Raw genomic sequence first — 22,135 nt, forward strand, 5'->3', positions numbered from 1 at the left:
ATTTGGTCCTTGTCGTTCTCCTGCCCTCTGTGACCTTCTCCTTTTTTGTTCTGCACTGCATTTCTTACCCCCCCCCCACTCTTCATCCTCTCCGTGCTGTCTCCCCTGCCCTCCCCCATCCCCACAATCTCATTTACTTTCCTGCCTGCTTTTTCCATCCTTCAGTCTTTTTCCCCCCGCAGAAGAGGTTATGCAAGGTTGTCTCTATATGCGTGCTTGTTTGCGCTTTCAGCAGCGTGGGCCCGCTCGTCGCAGACACAATGTCTTGCAAAGCAGCTGCCTCGTTAGTTCTCCTCGCTTGCTGCTTCGTTGCCTTATTTGCTTTGTTTCGATGGGCGTCCACCTGTTCATTTAGACAACTAACAAATGAGCTAACATCTCCTCTGGGGCGTTGATTCTGAGTCTTGTCATTAAAGCAGTAACTCTGCTGGTCCAGCTGAGGTCAGCATTGTTTCTAATAATCCTAAAGGCGCAGGACTCCTTTAGGGGGGGTCGGTTCATGCAAATGTTCACTTAGCAATGATCCCAATGTACGCCTGTTGCTAAACTGCGATGGAGTAGCACTGACTGCTTAACACAACAGGAGATTCATGGAGTAGCAAACGTGTGTTGCTTTAATTTCTTATTGGTGTGTAAATAATCAACATCAAACACTTGAGCCCCAAATGTTTCATACCTGGGGCAAATTTATAATTAAAGAGATTTTTGTGTCCGTTAAAGAATTGCCTTTTAGCTGCAAATTACACAATAAAGGAGAAAAAAGATACAAATCAGCTTGTAGTTTGTATATAGGATATATATACAGACGAATAAAGGTTCAACACCATTAAGCAATGGATATTTGTACACAAATGGTGGGGCAACACATGTAAACAGACAAGACTCGCAATGATAAAATGATGAAAATAATTCCACTGTCCTCATCCTCGGCTGTCTGGCTCTTGTTGTTTGTTACACACATTCGTAGTCTTTACTCTTACGTCCCAAAAATCAAAACAAGAGGATGTCATTTGGAGACTCTTCACAATAGAGATGATCCCCCCCCCCCCACACACACACAAGTGCAAAGTGAGCCCATTACTAAGGTGTGAACAGGCTGTGATTGTGTGAAGATCAAATCAGATAATGTGACACCCTGCAGCCTCACGGCCTGTTTGTATTTACATCCAAGTCAGTCCAATTACTCACACAGGTTCTCACTCTGCTCATTTGCAGGCGTGTGTCCCCAAATAGCCTTGAAAGCAGTCGAGCAGGTGCTGAGCTGTCACCCAGCGCATCCTAGTAGCGCCACTACACTGCATTTATTCAGGCTTCTGGTGTTTATTTAGGAATGCAGCTCATCTGCGTATCCCCGGTGGGCCTCATTTAGACATTTTATAGTATACGAGCTATGTTAGGATGAGGAGGACCCACTGGGCGGAGCACATGAATTCAGAGCACATCTAATCGTTCCCGTTCATTTTAGTGCATACTGCCATGGCGTTCTGACTTGTGATTTTTTTCCAGGTTATCTGCAACATGTCCAAACAATTAATTTATCAGTATATTGATTATCGCCGTGGTAAAACTCCACTGCATTATTTCATTTGGACGTAAATAGGGACTAGAGCGCCTCATTGTTCCAGCGTGAAAATTTCCGACGCGGATTAGAACTTTGTAGAACTTTGATTTTTCCTGCTTTAGAATATCTCATTGTCACCCAGCATCACTAACAGAAAAGTGTGGGCTCAAAATTGGTGCCTTTTACCTTCAAGGTCCCTGTGTAAAAAGTTCTTTTCGGTTTTAGATCAAAGTGTAAAAAACAAAACAAAAAACCAGCTCTTTTGACCAAAACTATGCCTTTGTTCGCTGTGCAAAATGGGGGAAAAGCACTGAGAGTGCATCTAACGGCACCACCTCTATTTTGGGACAAATGGCTGAGACTAGTCTGACCATGGAGGCGCGAAGATGAGACAAACGCAAGCACTTAAGCCGCTAGTCCGGTCTGAGCACTTTTTTGTACGCTGACTCACTTGACAGATGCAAGATTGCCTTCCACTGAGACTCCAGTCGTCCTCGTTCTATCTACAGATTTCTATGTTCAAGTGTTGTCTGGTGTCTGGTGAACGTGCTCGTACATGTTTTGTACGAGTAGATCTGCAAAAGCCGTTGCGTTACATAAAGTATAGCCAGGTGTCTCTTCAGGCGGTGATGTAATTAGGGTCGGCGGACCCGCAGTTAGATAACCAGCGCCTCTCACCGTGCTCCTAACATGATGATTGAGCGGCATTGTCGTTGGACACGAGACAAATGGTTGTATTCGAGCGAAATCCTCCACCCCATACTGAGAAGCAGCTGAAGAAGAAAGAAGCAAAAATCTGAGTCTCAGCGGTAGTGGTAGCAACACTGAAGTCGACAAATCTTCATTTTAGATTGCCATCGTGCTCGCAAATGTTCCAAATTATCTCGAAATCGAAGGTGGACGAGCTAATGCAAACACGATGCTATCAGGGAAGTTACAATTGATGCATTCTGTCAACTCCTAAGCCACCTAAAGGGCGACTTGAAAGGAAACAGATGTTAATATGTGCTGTCATATCTTCCATCATATCTTTCATGCTCCCTCGTCCCGATGCTGCTTACAGTGGTTGGGGGATAAGAGAAAAAAAACGCAAATTGCTTTGCTAACAAGACACAATAGAAAGTGGAACACAAATCATTCCGTGATGCCGATTGTTCCATCTATTGATTTTCGTGACGCCAGTGTTTTATTTCTCTTTTGTTAAGATGACAAAGCATATGAAAAAAGATTTGCTAAGACTGCTGCCCGGCACGTGACACTACAATACATCTCAACTAAAAGAAAAAAAGCCTTTGAGACATTATGCAGTCTGTGCCTTGTAATTGCCCCTCAAACCATATGGGGCATCCTTAGATATATGCAAATCATAAAAAAGCATGGCAAATATTTTGACACGATGCACGATTAAGTAGTCACCCTGCAGCATCATAACCCTGCGCCAGAAGACCGTGGCTGCATGTATCTGCATACATTTGCCACCGCCTGTGTGGTCCGTGTGAGCTGAAGAACAAACCGAGAGTTGTGAGCTACAGCCGGTGTAATAAAAACTTATGCCAAGACGCTAACAGCAGGGTTAATGTTTAAAATAAGTGTGTGGAAATGATTGATTTAAGAGAGTTCATCATGTATGCGGTAGTGAAAATAAGTAAACAGGCAACTCCCGCATCCCCCCTTTTTTTTTTTTTATGATGAAGTCTTGAAATAATCATTCAACTTTGACGCTATACGCCAAGCACATTAGCTGGCAAAGGAAAAGAATCTCACTTCAAGAAAGCCCAGTCCAAAGATGAAACATGCAACAAATATATCGTTTTAGGTTAAACTCTCTTTGGGATTGTGTGTGCAGCTAGGGAAATGATATCTTTATTGAGGTCAGGTGTCAAAGCCATACGGCCTCCCGTGGAAAGGTTAAAGCCATATCACTTTCCTCTTTGATGTTAGGATGCTTTTCCCCTCCTGCAGCACACGAGCAGAATGCCTAATTTTCTCATCTCCCGTCTGTGCTGGCCTCATGGCCCCTCATGACTGCGGCTCTTCTGCGCCCGCCTGCTTTATTTCCTCCATCCTGCTCAGCTCAAAGTTGAGGCTTGCTTGAAATGAAATTTGGGGGGGGGGGGGGGGGGGGGGATCTAATCAGATCCAAATACGTGCAGTCTTGGAGTCTAAAATGAATCATAGTTAAACTGAGTTTTAAATAACACGGGTGAGCAAGAAAAATATCCTCTCCTGTTGCCACGAACGTCCCCGATGGATTCCCACCGGGAAGCATCGTGCGAGCAGCCCCGACACATTGCAGGTGTCAAGGGGTATGTTTTGACTAAAGGCTATGTTTTAGTTCCAGCTCTGACATTAGTGGTGCTCAAAGTGCCCCACAAAGTACAAAACAGCACCTTTGCTGCCAATAAACCCCCAACTATCTCCCGTGTGCGCTAACAGCCTAGCGTGCGTTCATATAGCCTTGTTAAAATCTTTTAACGTACTACGTATGACACTTTCAATATCCTCACTGACAACAATTAAACTCCCTCCACAAGCTCTATTTTTACTTGAAGAGTGTGCATGTTCGTGCAAACATTCAAGCAAGTGACAATTCAAGCAATTGTGACATTTGGTTCTTTTTGTGTGTGACTTTTGCATTCTTTTTTGTGTTTTGAGTTTTATGCCCACTGGCTGGCTGGGGAAAGAACACAAACATGTTCGCTGCTTCGCAAACTGATCCCAATTCTCTCTGGGTCTGAGTTTCATCTTCAATGCAGTTTAATCGTGAGCTAGGCTCTGTCAGGAAAACTGCGGCTGCAATATTTTAGGTCAAATTGATCAAAAATTCCTTTGGGGAGGAGCACAGACATAAAAGATAGCATACTGGTACTTGCAAAAGCAACCAAGTCCTTTTTGTGATTTAAAAAGAATTCTAATGTAATTGCATTTTCCTCATTAGGATCAACTACACCTGAAGCGGGTCAGCTGTGTTCACTCCCACCATGGCGCAAACACCCCTTATGAAAATACCAAACTAAAGTGAACCTTCACCCTTGCCTACAGTTTAACTACACTTTGCTCAAGACTTGCGCCGGTCACAAAAATAGAGCCGGGAAAAACCAACAGCTCACCGAACACAACAATGGTAACCATAGTTACGGCCCGAAACACCATCAGCAATGTGAAAGGAACTACAGTATAATACTTCCTTGAAGCCGTAATATATAAACCCTTCTCGTAAGTCTTGCACGGTTTGCCAAAGTCTCAAGCCTCTTGACATCTTGCATGCTTTTCGTGTGACGTTAATATTTACAACTCTATAGCTAAAGTCGTCCAAATTGTATCATTTGACTGCAGATGAAATGGACGAATCATCACAGAATAACTTTGAATAGAATGTGGCATCAAGTCATGGAAAATAGTGGTAGCTGTTTTAATCATTCCATAGAGACCGTTACTCCAAGTTACAAACTCTTTATAATCCCGATATACTGAAATGAATTTGCTCATATGGCTTTCTTGACTTTGACACCTCTGGCAGCACCGAGCCACATCCTATTTTATTCCGATGTCATCTCCTTGAGTCGCGATTTATGGAAGAACTGACTGTTACCTTGGCCCGCTCAGCCTGTTCTCTGTCAATTTCCCTCCAGGTGGCCTTCTCAGTGGAAGGGCCCTTGAGGAACACAGGAAGCATCAAACACTGCTGACAGCAAGATTGAGAGTTTGCACATTGGATTTAACTCACAAACTCAGCCAAGCAGTCAGACATACATAAATTATCATTTGCTGCACTTACATCTAATATTAGTTGGACGCCTAAACAGATTATTGGTGGAATGGCGTATAACTCGTATAACTATCTCGGCTCCCTTGAAGCATTACTTGGACAAGAGTATTAAGACATGCCTAAGACATGTTTTTATTTCCAATGATTTTCATATTGTGCTTTTTTTTGCGGGGTCAGAGGTGACAAGTGACATCACTTTAAACGTAACCATACATTTGAATACTGGAAAGGATTAAAGTATGGGGAGGAGAAAAAAAAAAGGAACAGTGCCGTGTCCTACATTTTCCGTCAACTCATTCCAGAAGTGTCAAGGCACTGTGCATTGTCTTCAAATTTCCATGTTTTTGGGGGATTTTATATAATGTTGTCCCCAAATTCACACTGTCTTGAATCTCACAGGCCTCATTTTCAACAGATGACTCAAAGTGCATGAAATCTTTGACCTCATTCCCAAGCCCCAGAAAAATAAGTTAGAGAAAAAAGAAGCGTGTACACGCGTTGAATACTTGGCTCGGCGGCTCACACGTCATACTGACACCGAGTCCAAGAAATTTCGACTGCAATTTGATTCACATGGCGACGGGTGTGTCGTCTCCTTTGGAAACTCAGCTCTTTTTCATCTTGGGTTCATGTGAGAAAGGGCAGTGAGTAGGAAAAAAAAATGAATCAGTGAACGTACCTCGACGTGTCTCATGGCATCTAATCAGATCCACTCAAGCCGTACTGGGAGACAGTAAACAGAATCAACTTGTATTTGTGCATATTGCGTGTAAGAAATACAGCATATTAGTATGTATGAGTGAATAAGTGTTTACATATGTGCATTTATACATTTGCTCCAGTGTGTGTTCATCCAATCCCTGGATGCTCCTGTCTAAAAAAAAAAAAGTGCTTCCATCTGAAAGAAATTATTGCTACTCTCGACCCAAATGGAATGATTAATATTTGTTTGCTTTTCTGTTTATCTGTGTGTGTGTGTGTGTTGGTTAATCAGGTCATCATTTACAGTAACTCACTTGTAATTGTTTCCTCTACCAAGGAGTCTTGAGTTGTGTCTGTTCTTTGTCCTTTTGTTTACGCAGAAATAAGAAACAGGAATAACTCAACCTTGTTGTGGCTGTGTGGTTTCGCTAGAAATAGGACTAAAGTTGTCTTTCCTTATTTGCTTGGAAGTAATGTTGATGATGCTTAGGTGTTACTTATTATGGTTCTGTCGTCACTCAGCAACAGAGAGAATGGTTATCCGTCTCTAAAATGTGATTGATTGACAATGAATCGAGGTTTTAATCTGCCTTTCGCCAAATCAGCTGAAATTGGACCCAGCCACCTGCAACCGTGAAAATTGAAAATGGATGCATGGAGGGACGGGCAGACTATCTGGTAATAGTTTTGCTGGATGACATTCTATATGTCACAAATAGTTTAGCATTATTGTAATCGAGTCTAAAAAATCCAATCAAGTGATCATCAGATGTGTGCCAGAACTGATCCGATCTTGAATGGAAGTCCAGATTTGTCAGCTGATCCTTTCAGCCTGGCAGATGTGAGCTGGTCTGACTAACAGACATGCTGAGCGAGCGATTACATAAGCATGCCCACAATCCAGAGTGTTACCCATCAGCTCTTTGGCGGTCGCCGTGGCAACATGATATTAACGACGGCGAGGCGTCTTAAATGATTTTGCCGTTCGAAGACCTAACTGCACGCTTGTGTGCCTAATTTGATGATGTGCAGCTGGAGAACAGCTGCGATCTTTTCTGCAGCTGGAAATCGACAATTTCTATGACTTCATGAACGCCCGTGTGCGCATTTATTTTTCTGTTGAACTTCACGAGTGCTTTGTCTTTGCATTTGTTTGTGGTGTCGAAGAGAAGAAATATGATGACTGGAGGACTGGGAATTGAGCACAGAGGTTGTGGTTAACGGTCAGGGCCAGGAAAGCCTTCCCCGATGGCCTAAATACTCTCCAAAGAAATGACCTACATTTAAAACCTCAATTCTAAGTATTGCATAATGAAATTAGGGTGAGGTTCACGTAGGGTCACGGTTAGGCTCAGTTGCAGATTTGTGTTCATACTGCTCAGTACAATATGTCGAAAGCAATATTAAGCCAATAATAAAAATAAAAAGTGTAGACTGCAAAGAGTTCTTTATGTGAAGTGGGTCACCTCTGAAGGACATTCATCTTCCTGACGCGCCCTTCAGGTGCTATCAAATATTTGACTACTCCACTCCAACTCATTTGCTCTCGTACGACACTCAAAACTATTCAAGTGTGATGCGTGAAATTTCAAAGTTAGACTACTCGCCTTCAACAGTTCACTTTCTGACATTCAAATGTTGCTTGCACTGTTAATAAAGTTTTTACCATGGTGACAAATTGCCATTATTTCATATTGGAGGTGGAGCAGCATTGGTGGAGATTAGCATCAAAATGTGAGGTATCGTTGTGAATCTCCTGCTTGTTTGTCAGAGCTGACATACCGACGGGAGGTTGCAGTGGGGTATAAACACACTTTTGCTACAGGGACTTTTCCACTGCCTCCTCAAAGGTCATTCTTTGAGAACAGATTGGAGGGAAGTGTGCTCTTTATCAAAGGTGGGGAGGTGGGGGGCAGGAGATGGTGACTCAGTGGACGGAACGCTTTGATGAGCTCATAAAAGCCAGAGCCAAATCTGCGCTAGATTAATGCGTGGGCTTTAATTAATGTGTTTTGGGTCGCACACCTTAAAATTGGCACAAACACGTAGCTAATAGCGGGTCTACATGATGCACGACGGGGTATCTTGCGCATTGAATAGAAAGAAAAGCCTTTCTTTGTTTCTTTCACTTTATTTCACTGCTTGTTTAATTGTTTAAAAGCTGGTTGGGGGTATTTTTAGGAAGGTTTTGCACATAACCTACAAGATAATATTTTTATCTTTATGAGAGAATCTGATTAAATATTTACACTCTTCATTTTGTACACGGAGGAACTCCCTGTACTTTGCATTTCCTGTATGCTTGCCACTAAAGAAACCTGTGTTTAGATGTTTGTGGCCAAGTCATGACTACCAAGGATCTGCCACATGACACAGAGGAACACTGTGGGAAGTCGTGTTGAGCTTTCAGTTTGTGGTATGCCTTTTTTTTTTTTTTTTTAAAGCCTGGGCGTCTGTCTTCATGTCTAACATCTTAACGTGTATGCCTGTTTGTCACCGAATGTCAACATTTTCAAATGTGTAAGTTTATCCACTGTTTGTGTATGTTCACATTTGTTTTCCGTTTCATTTTATTCACCACTTGGCCCAGTGTAAAGTCTAGGCAAGTAACTTGATACACGTGTGATCCCGCAAAGCCAAGTTGGCAGCTTGGGTAAAGCCATCACAGTCGACACCACCCAAATTACCCGTCGGAGAAGAGACAGACACCGAAAAAGTAGGTGGTGTTGGGATCCAAAGAAGGATTTGACAGACATCTTAAACAAGATCTACAAATGCATGGATCAAATTGTATTTCTAACTCTGCATCCTCTAATTGTTTGAGCTAAGAGAAAATATCATTAAAATAACATTTTACATCTGACTACATAGACCGGATGGATATCATGGAGAAAAAAAATGCCCGTCAGGCTCTCCATAATGGCCGCTTAGCTAACAGCCAAACAACTGAGGCACTCCACAATGTTTTCTCTTTCCCTATTGTAATGTTCGCAATGAATCAGAAAGTGTCTCACTAAATGAACACTTGTTACTTTTATCAGGGCTTCAACCTTAGTGGACGTGTAACTTGTGTTAGCGACTAACCACCATCTTCCTTTTCTCACAGTCAAACACGGCAGTCTTGTTCTTGATGTATTATGCATAACCATTTAATTTTTCTATTTCTACACGCTAGAATGAAATCTCAAAAAAGCGAGAGAGAAAGAGAGATGAGGTACTTGCAAGTGACATTCTTCTCTGCTAAATCTCGTCTAGCTTTTGTTCTTAATCTCTTCATCTTTGTCACCTTTTATTGCCCTATTTTGCTTCATCTCCTCTATTTCCTTCTCCTGATGGAGCTTTATGTGCTCCTTAAGTCTGCAGAGAACGGAAGACGGAAAGAAGGGTGAGACGAAACATAAAAGATGTTCCATTCCGTTAGGATTAGTATCATCCCTCACACACACAAACTTACAAAAAAAAAAAAAAAAAAACATGTCTGTTGGGCCAATGTGAAAACTTCAGAATAGCTCCTGCCTTCTTATTATGGCTTGTCTTGATTTTGGGTCCCCACACAGCTGAATGTCCTCATAAGTGTAAACAGATTTTGTCCCCAACCACAGACATTAAAAAATGTCTATTGGACCAAGGCTGACGACTTGTACACCAAAAATCACATCTGTGTCAATTCATAAATACAATCAAAACATATGTGACAGAGAGAAATGTAATATTGTGTTTTTTAGTCTTACAACATACTACACTAAGGAACATAAGATCAGACTGCTAGTCAACTACAAAAATAATTGATTTGATCAAAGCCTAATAGACACACACACTAAAATATATATTTTTTAACAACAACAACAATATTATAATTAATAATAATAATTATTAATAATAATATTTATTTTTATATTATTATTATATATTATTATCAATAATAATACACAACCCAGTTAATTTCTGAATACAAAGCACCACATTCAGTAGAACAGCTCTTGAATTCATATTAGGGGATTTCCTGATTTTTGTTTCCCAAAGGATCCATGCCAAACATCCATCCAACTGTATAAACAGACTTTTATCCCCACCAAGGCACAAATAGCAGAGTGCGCACACAGGAACACAGCATCAAATGAAGTGATTATTACAGGATAATCCTGATTTTTGTGAGTGTGTGTGCATGCTCAGGCATGCACACAAATGATCATGTTAAAGTGCATGACATCATGAAACACGAGAAATGTAACAGTAATCCTTCCAATGAATTACACAGATCTTCATTTTCAGCCTTCTAATCTTTTCAGCTTTCTCCATTTCTTTATCCCACCCTCCCGCCGTCTGTGTCCTTGGTCATTTTTGTCATCCGGCACTACTTCCCCTCCTACATGACAACATCTAACAATCTCGGGATCTCTGCAGGCTCTGCCAAATCCTGACATTTGATGATTCGGCACAGACACTCACTACACCACACGGTGACAGGAAGCCTTAGAAAAACAACATCCAAAGCACTCAAGGGAACCAATGAATAGCAATTATTATAGCAACTAGTTTTGAGGACGAAAAAAGATTTTTGTGAGGCAAAACGAGGCTTGTTTAATGGAGCCATCTGAGGCCCTCCTATGTTCAACTGGGGAGAAAATGAATTTGCAGAGATGGGGAATTTAAAATAGAAATGCAATAAATTTGACAGCAAAACTCTTATGAGACTATCCAGAAAAGTTTTGTTTCCCGCAAAAAGAATTATGATACCGTCTAACCTCATTTAACTCATGCGTGTGGATTGATTTTTCTTTCATCTTATTGGAAAAGGTAGCTTTGTTTTCTTTGACTAATATAAAATTCAAACATTTGGCTTCTCTGCCAGACATATACTCAGACTTATATATACAGGCGCACGCACACACATGCACACACCCGTTTAGTGTAGGTGATTGTAAGTCGCAGACGAGTGAAATCATCATTAGACGCTTGCTGGGTAGAGCTGATGACAGAAAGGTGGAGACAATCAGTACTGATCAAAGGTCTCTTCAAGTCCGCAGGACATTTGCAGCGTATGTGGAAAATTCATTTCGCATCGCTTGACTACAAAGCGATGATGGCGCGCGCTCTTTGTGATACGATTGCATGAGATGTACGACAGTCAACTAGGATGAGGTCAATTACACAGGCACATTCTACTGACCAAAAAAAAAAAAGGTCCACCGAGTGTGGCCCTAATAGTCTCTGGAAATATTGCAAATGCTTCCACAGTCAAGTGTGAGAATTTCAGTGAGCTCGAGGAAATGGAGGCAAATAAGGATTTAAAAAGAGTTTTGTTTGCTCATCTCACCACACCACAAAAATGGAGAAAAAGCAGGGGAGATACTTAACATCATAACCAATTCCTTCAAACAGGAGACATCTGACGAAATATTAATGTCACACACATGTTGTACACTGCAGATGACCAACACACAACAAAGGCGAAAACTCCGCCCCCATGCCAGAAAAATGCTGGAGTAGGTTAATAGATTCCTCTATTAATCTTCATTTTTCAGGGTGTGCTCTCTGAAAAATACGAGGGGAATATTAACACACAGTGTGCTCATTATTGTTTAATAAAATTAAAGCGCTTGAAGGCAGTTTGTTTTAATACACAGATTTGTGCATAATAACTGCCTGCAGTGGAGTAATGTTTTCAAAGAGTTAATATGAAAGCTAATATATTCCTGATCACAGTGGAATAGGTCGACTCAAATAATGACACTTAATGATATTTTCTGGCTTTTTTGTTCCGGAACTCTCGGGAATTGTTTGTGTAATGTTCGATCTCCATGCAACAGAGCTGTCTTGTAAACTTGATTTCTTGGCCTGTTTTTATGTTACACAAGTACTTGTTGTCTTTTTACTGACTTATATTTAAGCGTGTTAATGACGCAGCCTTCCTGTGTTGCCGCTGTGTTGACAAGCTAAGATGTAAGCTAAGTTTTTACTGGGCTTTTACCAGCGTGTTTACATGTGCTAATAATATATGTGCAGGAGACTCCTCGTTAACCCTCTCCATCTTTTTTGTGTGCTTGTTTTTTAACAATGTATTTGACCTTGAAAAGTTAAGGACCTCAAGTTGTCCACTATAAAAGTCAATGATTCTTTTAATAATTAACAGGGTATTTTGTGCAAAAAAAAAAAAAGTACCGATAATAAATGCAAGTTTCAGGTAAGCACCTGTCTTGTGATGTAATGATTTGGTCGTTGTGCAAGTTGTGAAACTTGGCATTAAAGAATGGGACACTCGTCATTTGCTCACATTTAATAAATTTCATTGACACTGGTTTACGTCTGCTTTGAGTTTAATACACTACACGTGGTGCTCAAAGGGAGAGATCAGGCCGATTGAAATTGACGCACATGATTAAAGCGTATACAAGCAACAGAAGGAAGAGTTTTGATTCACTGCCATCTTTGGCATGAAGAAACAAAGACAACATTCTTCGGAGGAATATTTACAGAGATTCTGTCACCGGGCCCTTGTATGATCCTGTGTTGGAGCAATTTCTTTCCAAGACTCAAACTGATGCTAAATTAAGTAGCTAAGCCAGGATGGAGGCTCCCAATTTGAAATTACAGCCAGCTTTAAAATGCTAAATCTTAAACTAACTTTACTTGACAAAAAATGCAGTCAATAGTGTATGACTTGACAAAATATAATTTAAATTAACTTCCTCTTCAGCATAAAATCAACAACAACAAAAAAAAAAACAGGTCATGGGTAGGATAGTGATTATCTGATCTGCCTCACAGTTCTGATGTTTGGGATTGAAATCGCTGGTTTGGAGTTTGCATGCTCTCCCTGTGCTTGTGTCTTAATTTAAAACTGTAAATATTGTCCATAGGTGTGCGAAGGCAAGGTTGCTTGTCTATATTTTCCCTGCGACTTACTAACAACCAAACTGGACCGGAGTGTACCCCGCCCAAAATCAGCTGGGATGGGCTCTACCTCACTCACATCCTGAAATCAAGCAAGGAAACTGGATGGGTGGATAACAAATTGTAAACAGAGGATGTAGTTACTGCTGACCCATTGGCACAGTAGTGTGGGAGAGGAATTGAAAGAAAGCCAACAAGTGTTTTATGGCGATCAGCCAAGGACGTCCGCTTTTATGCAGCAAAAGGCTAAAACTGCTGTGATATAAAAGCTAGCTCCGAGATAAAAGCTCACGACATTCACTGAAGATTTCAAGGCTTCATTGTCAACATAGTTGATATTTTTGATAGGTGCAAAAAAATAAACTTAAGTTGCTCCCAAGCGATGCAAATGCACTTTTTCTGCAGTATGCCTATGAGGATAAAGATAAGTTGACACGCTGTCATTTCCATAAACGTCCCTTCAGGCAGTGTGAGCTAAGCGTCATCACTGTTGGGACAACTCGATCTCGCTGCCTCCTTCTTGCTGGCATTCTTAAAGGGGAATGACAACCATCCGTAGCCTCCCTGCCCTCTGAACATCTGGACACATTTGGACACTGGAAGAGAGACCAGATAAGCGACGAGGGTGGAGTAGACCCAAAGAAAAGGTCTTAACAGCTGAAAATAATTGTGCCTGCCATTATTAAGAATCTTATCTCATGAAAATGGAAATCAAAATGGCCTTCAAAATCCTGTGCAAGTAAAGCCCAAATAGTTAACTACCTCAAATGCTAACCTCCACTAAACTGGGGCAAACACAACTGTACATTTACTTTTTAGCAGAGCTTATAAATTTCACCCCTGCCTTGGTTCCGGGTTTAAATCTCAGCTGTGCGCTGCATGCCCAAAGTATTCTGGTCCTCTTTAAACAAACCAGGATGTAGTCGGAACCATTGAGGAAATTATGTGTTAATCAGCATGATATCTTATTTGCCTCTTCATGAGTACAAGCTAAACGTTGCGGCGGCTCTCGTGCTAAGCCTTGATTATACAATAAACTCACTGAGGAGGCTAATAGGTGAGCTACATCCATGTGACACTCGCAAATATATTTAATTAGCATCCCCCCCTCTCGTGTTGCAAAGCAAAGCGAGCCATTACATAAGAAGGTCGAGATGCTCGTGTGAGGGGTCAATGCAAAAGTCAGGGTGCTCCGCGGAGATAATAACACGTTGTGTCTGTCTGACGTGTGGGATGGCGAGTGTGCCTCTTTTTCTGGTGCCTTGCTGCATGTCTTCGGGTGCAGGAAGGATGTCATTGTGAGTCTATCTGCAGGTTCACGTGCGCGTGTGTGATCGCGGTGCTCGTTTTAGTGTGAATGTCATTTGGTGGTAAAAGCTTTTTTTTTTTTTTTTTTGGGCCGTTAACTATTTATAAGAGTGAGAATTCACTATGTGCATTTCAATGACAGCATGCATGCAAAGCTGCCTAACTGCATATTTTTGCTAGCATTTTATAAGAATTGATAAATGATAGATATATTTTAATTTGTGGCTAAATAATGCAAGAAATATTACGGGACATTTAATCATTTCAATGTTGAGTCGACCAGACTAAAGAATGGCAAAAATATTCCATTTACCATTTAGGCATTTCTGTATATTCATGCTTAGTTCATTAAAATGTTTGTTTAATTAATTGACAAGAGGTGAATTGGTCGAGTGCAGTGTATTCTCTTGTTACCGCAACCGAAAGGAAGCAGATGGAAGTCTGGTGTTGCTATCACGTATCGAAAGATATTTAGCAGATGTTTGCCTGGAATTACAATCGTTTCAAAAAATGGAAAAACAACATCAACACAAGTCAGTGTGGGGAAGGTGGCTATATATGATCATTTCCAAAATCTACAACCAGGGGGATGCCTTCATGAATGCAAGTGAGTTTTGCAACAAGCTGCAAAACACTGATAACAGTCAAGACCAGGAGAAAAAAATAAATAAATAAATCCGATACTTTGGATCGGTGACCGACATTTTTGAAGCTGATGGAATTTCATTTTTAGGGCATTTTGGTAATTTGTTTTCCTTTTCCTGTGTGGAAATTGGTTATGATGTTCAAAATCAATATAAGTGTGCTTGGCTTAAGCGGATCAACAAAACAGATTTCAAAAATATCTATTTTCTAACCGGCTAGAGGAAGCTCAAATGCTCTTCATAGTGGAAGGAAGGGCTTGGCTGGGAAGTAAACAAAACGTGACGTTAGCTCACCTACCAAATTTTATGTAGTCCCAATTAAGACATGCCAGTGCCAATTACAGTCAACCTGACATTTCTTTTAGCATTTTCCTCAGATGTTTTCCCCGAGTCTTGAATGTCAACTTTCAAATTAAATTAGTTCAAAAGTGAACGCGGCGGTTGCCGTCCCGTTTTGAGCCATGTGCACCGTCTGAAACAAGGCCTGAGGGACTCGAGGGGACCCAAGGAAACCTAAGAAACTCTCAAAGTGTTTGAACGGAATAGCCTGCTTCAAGTGAATGGACTTTATGTGCTAAAGTGCTGAGCCGCACCAATTGAAGTAAGACGAGGGCTAAGTAGTTACAGTTCACAGGGAATCACTGCCGAGGATAAAAAACACACCATTTGTTTCGACCGGGCGTTTCTCACCTATTTAAAGGCAAACTGGGGAATTTTGTTGCCTCACTCCGGGAGCCACATTCAATAAAAACTATTAAGCACTGGCTGTGAGGGGCCACAGCGGATGCAGGAAGACCAGAACCTGCAGGTACTCAGGGTCCCTATTAAGGAAACACCGCTGTGAAGTCAATGAATGCCGCGTAAAGTTTAAGTGGGGAAATGCAGCGCGATTAACATTTCGAGGATGTCCACTTTGTTTGGCAACTGAACAATCCTCAAAGAAGGAGAAGGAAAATTAGTTTAACCAGTGACTGTTAATGATGAAATTCATTGATACATCAAGTCCCCTCAGACTAAGTGAGCATCGGAAGGATAAAGAGATGTTTTTCTATTTTGTTGGTTTTTAGGGATTTTTGTAATGCTACAAAAGAGGGAAAGGAGGAAATGCAGGATGAGAGAACAGCAAATGGAACTTGGAAGTGTCCATTCGACATCTTCTTCAATGGGAGAGTATTTTATTTTAGAGTGCTCATTACGTACGTAATACGCCGACCCAAAATCACCCAAGCCTTTTTTCTGAGTACTCGTGGATAGTACGGTCCCCCATTTTGCTGCATTATTATTATCGGAGTGAATCCTATGAATGAATAAAGATTCCAAACATGATGAAGCATAAAGGCTTTTAAAAACTATGCAGAATTACTGATTAAGGTCTTTCAAAGCTTTTCCATGCAACACATTGTAAACATATTGGAACCAACCAGACTGAGAAGAAGAAGAAGCGGTCATTATTCCCTATTCAATGTTTTAAAATTGGAATCGCTTTGGAAATAAACAAGAGTCACTGAATAAATTTTGGCTCCGCTGTCTTTAGTTGGACTACCGGGACACACAGTGACACCAATATGAGTCAATGTTGCATACATGAATATCACGTTTCGATGTAGACTTGAAAAGTATAGTGTGGAATTAAAGTGGATTTATTGCGGCTACGTGGCAAGCTAGCGCAGTGTTCAATTATTGATGTTGTTTGTGTCTATCGCCGAATGATATCATATGTAACGCTGCTAATGAGTTGTCGCTGCTGAAATAGTCATGAAGGAGAGCATCGAGAAGAGGCGCAGAGGGGGTTTCATCGGGGGTGGGGGGGAAAAGAAAGGAATGTTGTCGTTTTCCATGTGTCATTTTCGTGATTTAAAGCTTGTCCTGTGGACCACCACAGGACATCGCATGTTCCGCCCCCAGGCTAGGCAGCCCCGCCACAAACCCTCTTTTGACTCCACTTCCTCTGTGCCTTTGACCCCTTCTGCCTACCTAGCCACAACTCATAAATCTCGCTCCCTCCTTTAGCAGTGTGTGTCCCCTTTCATCACGTCGGCATCTCCTCTTTCCCATCCACGGCTCATCTACACTTCAATTTACAGCATCTGAAAGGCATCAGACCCTTAACGCTCAAACTTACGGGCTTACTCAAACATAATAAAAATAATAATAAATGGTGACTTTAATCTTTAAATGATTTTTAAAGACCAGAGATTTGTTTCTAATTACATGACACACATTGATAGATAATGACTGAAAACATGAACTTTAGCACCTTTGTTCACATCAGAGGTCTTTAGCCAAGTCCCACGCACAGCGAGCGTTTTACACAACAGTCTCTGCACGTTCACTGCTCCCAAAGCAAGTCCCAAAGCAAACAGACTAACAGTCAAAGTGAAAATTATTTCTTTGATCGCATCAAAATGACTTGGCTCGTTTTCAACCACGCTACAAAGTTTTGCATAACATTGCAAATGTTTTTGTTTTGTCTGTAAACAACAGTTTGCACAACGATGATCCGAGGAGAACGTTTCCAAGTTTCCCACATTGAGAACAATGCAATCACAAATGACTGCAAAGTTTTTTTCTTTAGCGATGAGTCCTTTTGGTTGGAAAGAAATGAAATCCCCGATCGGGGCTTAAGGTTCTCATTGAGGTCAAATGTAGAGTGTGTGGAATGCTTGCATCGTTTGTGGGTACAATTCCATCTCCGCTCACCACTAAACATTCTAGCTAGCTTGATAGAACTCTGGTGCCATTGACCAGCAATCCCCCAAAACATTTCCTCTTCATTGTATGTCTCGCGGGGTTTAATTAGTTAGCAATGTTTAGCTTAGACACTGCAAGACGTGCCTCTTAAGTTATTTAGCGGAATAGACGCAGTGGTTGAGTGCTTCGCACAGCTGGCTCACAAAAACGTTCTAGGCTCGAATCTGGGTCAAGTACTTTTTCACTGTCTCAAACGTTAGCTATTTTATTATTGACAATAATAGAATATGAATTTTGTTTACTGGAGCTGAGATGCATGAAATGATTGTCCGCACACTGATTGGCGTCTCGACTAATCTGTGCTCCTGCGTATAAGTCAAAGTTAATCACCAAATGACACCTGATGCTGCTCAAAATACTTGGCTTCATGTATTTCATGTGAACGGCTGATGTCATCCCATCACAGGTGTCTTGGGCTTCCAAAAAGAAATTTGTTTTTGTAGTCAATGGCCATAAAGAGGCCATTGTTTCACTTAAGGGTGTGTTCTCACCTAAAGGCTAGTTTACTTAATGGAGGAGGAAAGAGTGCTTTGGGGCTTCTAACCGTCCAAAAACTTAAAGCCAAAAGTTTTGTGGCTGGAAAATAACGTTAGCTTTATTGGTTGGACAGTTGACAAATAAGACGACAACTATATCCTCACTGTGTCTGTGTGGATTACATCATCCGCGGAACACTGTCAGGTTATGTTTATTCAATTATGCAGACAAGCCGAGAATTTTAATACAAGTAGTTTTGATCTCTCCTCTATTGGATGTCTCTAAAAATCTCACAAATCCTTTTTAAATCTTGTGCAAATCATCCAAGCATGTAGCGCATGATGATCCGGCGCAGCATGACCACAGATCTAAGTCCTTCTATGGCGGCAAGATCCAGACTTGCAAGGTCCCCCTTGCCTTTGCCTTAATGTGTTCTGCAGATCTCACAAAAACATGAATTGAACTGGTTGAGTTCCAGCTTTTGTTTAAATACATGTATGTACAATATCTCGTCTCATAAAGCTTGAAATGTCATCAATTGTAAATCACGCAACGCTGTCAGGAATGGTAGTGCACTTTACTGTACTCCAAGGTCGCTCTTGTACCTTTTCCAAGGCCTAATATGAACAGGTTTCTTTCCAAGCTTAGAATAAAAAAAACAGGGATAGAAAATCTGTCCCTTTGAAGATATTTCCCTGGAGAAGATCCATGAAAAGTTACAAAAAGGTACAAAATATGAACGTGTACAAGACACAAAAATAGGGCCTCATCTTTGTGCTGTACTTTTTTATTTATCTATTTTAAATGCAGTGCATAGGTCGCTTATCGGCAAGGTTAAGTAAATTTCTTTAAAGTTAGCCACAAAATCTTCCCAAAGGATCTCCGAGAAAACGTGAGGTCACGACCCTCGGCACCCGCAGAGGCACAGCGGGAACACCGCAGACTTCAAGAGGGCTGGTTGTCATTAAGGCCGTAAATCTTGAAAGGTTAGGTCTGTTATTTAGCTAATGTTAGCTGACTGGAATTTTAAATACAATGAATGAGAGAGGCTGGTAAGATGTAAAAAAAAAAAATTAACTACAGGACATTCCCACTAAACTGTACTGCATTTCAGACGAAAACAATGGTATTCATGAGAATTGTGTATTGAACAACCAGTTTTTGGAGCGCAAGCTGTGTCCGGTAGGTTTAAGCAGCCATTCATGAGCATGCATCCTCAAAGTGCTTGTAGCCTGGAGGTCATGAGTAATTCTAGCTCTCGCTTTTTTTTTTTCTAGGGATAGCTGCGGCTGCCTGTGCTCCTTCTATTCTTGTTTTCGCTTTTTTGCAAAATGACCTTGAAATAAATTGGGAGACAAAGAAAGAGAGAGAGCAAGAGAGGAGTTGGTTGGGGTCTTATAACGCGTTGTGTGATCAAATGATGTTTTTACGTGGATTAAAACACACACGTGGTAATTGATGACACAATCGTCATGTTTTATGGCAGCGTGTATTTTAATACAGCCAGGGATGACATAGCGCCATCAGCACCTTGCTCGCCAACTTCTTTATTGCATGCAGCTTTAGTGACAGAATGAGAGCAGATGTACTTACAAGAAAAAAAATAAAAAAGGTCATTAAATATATAAGACTAGTGTTTCTCAACTCTATTCAACAGGTTTCAATGAGGCTTAAAGAGCTAATTTTTTTTTTTTTTTTTACCAGAATGTCTCTCAATGTCAACAAAAGTGAGAAAATGTGTGTTTTCTAGTATAACTGAAACATTTCCATTCAGTGGTTTTGACAGCAGGAGAATATTTAGAGTATGATTATGTGTTTGGATCACAAGAAATATTGTCCACATTTAGTTTGTGGGTAATTTAGCGGGGCGGAAAGAACACCCTGCTAGCGGAGTAGTACTTTGGAGAGGTCCAGAAATCAGTACTGAACACATCCGATTGGTAGTTCCAATCGAGAACCAAACATTCCTTTTCTTTTTTTTTTTTTTAAAATCCTGCTCACTGTATCAAGCCCATTATTTGCTGTAGGTAAATTGCCGTAGCAAATTATTATAAACACAGACTAACTGGATTTTTGTATGGTGCTCTCCAAGGTCAACTTTGCGGCCTGTTGTTTTACTTTATGTGCCCTGTGAGCCTAATCTGAGCTCTACTACATGCCAATGCAGTTTGATGGGTTGAGGTCACGTTCTTCCACACAGACCAAGCATGCCTTTATGGACATTGCTTTGTATACTGTGGCATTGTCACACTAGTACACCCCCCCCCCAAAAAAAAAACAAAAAACTTACAGCTTACATTACAGTGAGTAGAAAGATGATTTTAGTCATGAACTTGTACAGTATGATCTACTTACCGTAATTTTCGGACTATAAGCCGCGACTTTTTTCCAAAATTTTGAACCCTGCGGCTTATAGTCAGGTGCGGCTTATATAAGATTTTGTTTCGTGATTTTTGTGATGACTTGATCACTTTTATACACTCGTAAAAAGGCTGTGGACCACTGTTGTGCGGTATCTTAAAGAAAAAAACAACAAAAATACTATTTTGAAACACTACTATGGCTGCTGCTTATTCTGGCTGTGTTGCTTGTGACTATTATGAGCTTTAGTAGGAATGCACGCTAGGTGACCTGCGTCAAAGGGCTCTAAACCCTTTTTCATACTCTGCCATGTGACTCAGAGATTACCCAAAGCAGTGGCACTGTTTGGACCATCTGCATTGTATTAAAACCCAATCAATCAGCATTTAAATTCAATTCTTCTGACATTTTGCTCACCAAAAACAAGTTGTAATGAATGTGAACTTTTAATGCATTTTATTCAGAAGGTTACTTTGAACCCTGAGGCTTAAATGGCGGCGTGGCGTATTTATGGATTTTTACGGCTTTCTGTGTACTGCCTTTCTTTGTAAAAAACTCATGTGCACGTGCGGCTTATAGTCCGGTGCGGCTTATGTAAGAAAAAAACTAAAATATCCCTGAATTTTAGCTGGTGCGGCTTATAGTCCGGTGCGGCTTATAGTCCGGAAATTACGGTACTGTAGATCACGTCGCTGCAGAGCATCATGTCAAGTTATCTTGCAATAATCTTGCCTGCAAAGACACAAGGGGAGAAGTTTGAAAATAAAAACAGATTCATCTGGGAGTAATCTAGTAAAAGCACAACATTACATCTCATGTTTAAAGATGTTTGCAGATGTCGGGAGATGATTGAGCCCTCCCACTTTTATAACCACAATCAAAAAAAGGCCTGGCGTGGCTCTGACCTTGCGCTTGCATCTGCTTTCTAGCATGGTTTACCTCTCAATGACCGTTTTGGTATAATATTTGACCCGCCGTGACTAAAAAGCTCTCTTGTATAAAATAAGTTCGGTGGCAAAGTGGGTGGGTGGGAGGACGGGGCGTTACGATGCCTACACGGGAGACAACAGCTGAGTGACATCGGGCTATTTTTGTTCTCCCCCTGTAGAGTCTCACAAGGAGTTTGGATCATTATAAATTCACTCACAATCTGGGACAAAATGATCTCACAAACTTTTAAGCGATATGGATCAGCCACAACTACTATATCCTGCACTTAAAATTCTTCCCAGGGAGCAACACTGCACTCCGGTAATGACTTGTGTCTCACCAGTTGAACTCAAACTTGGGCACTAGTTTTATTCCAAAAATTCTGCATAAAGGAATGTGGCAGTTATTTTAGGGACTGTGGCGCATTCACAAACCTAAAAGCGTCAGAGGTTTCGACTTTAGCTTCAATTTACACTGGTTGAGCCTGAAAGCAACTTTGGCAATTAATGAAAATGCATGTGAGCATACATTTTGGCACTAATTAAAAATCTTTTAATACATTTCTAAAAATACCCGCAGATTGTTAAGAAGAAGTTGACTGGATTCTCGATAGGATGATTTGCTAAGAGTGTATATAAAAAGTCTACACACCCCCGTTCAAAGGCCAAGTTTTTGTGATACACACAAATCTGGCATCATAGCCAAACGTTTAATTTTTTTGAAAGCTCACGTAATACG

At 40.9% G+C, this 22,135-nt stretch overlaps 1 long non-coding RNA gene across 2 annotated transcripts in view; it reads right to left on the minus strand.

Annotated features, from left to right (window-relative positions):
• Window positions 1–22,135, minus strand: part of LOC125973993 (uncharacterized) — a 69,821-nt gene that overhangs the window by 18,906 nt on the left and 28,780 nt on the right. For both annotated transcript variants that reach the window (XR_007483355.2, XR_007483354.2), the window contains exon 4: window positions 21,146–21,199. This is a non-coding gene — a long non-coding RNA (uncharacterized lncRNA). The remainder of the gene's footprint in view (window positions 1–21,145; window positions 21,200–22,135) is intronic.

Source organism: Syngnathus scovelli, chromosome 8 (genome assembly GCF_024217435.2).
Source record: "Syngnathus scovelli strain Florida chromosome 8, RoL_Ssco_1.2, whole genome shotgun sequence".
NCBI classification, from domain to species: Eukaryota; Metazoa; Chordata; class Actinopteri; order Syngnathiformes; family Syngnathidae; genus Syngnathus; species Syngnathus scovelli.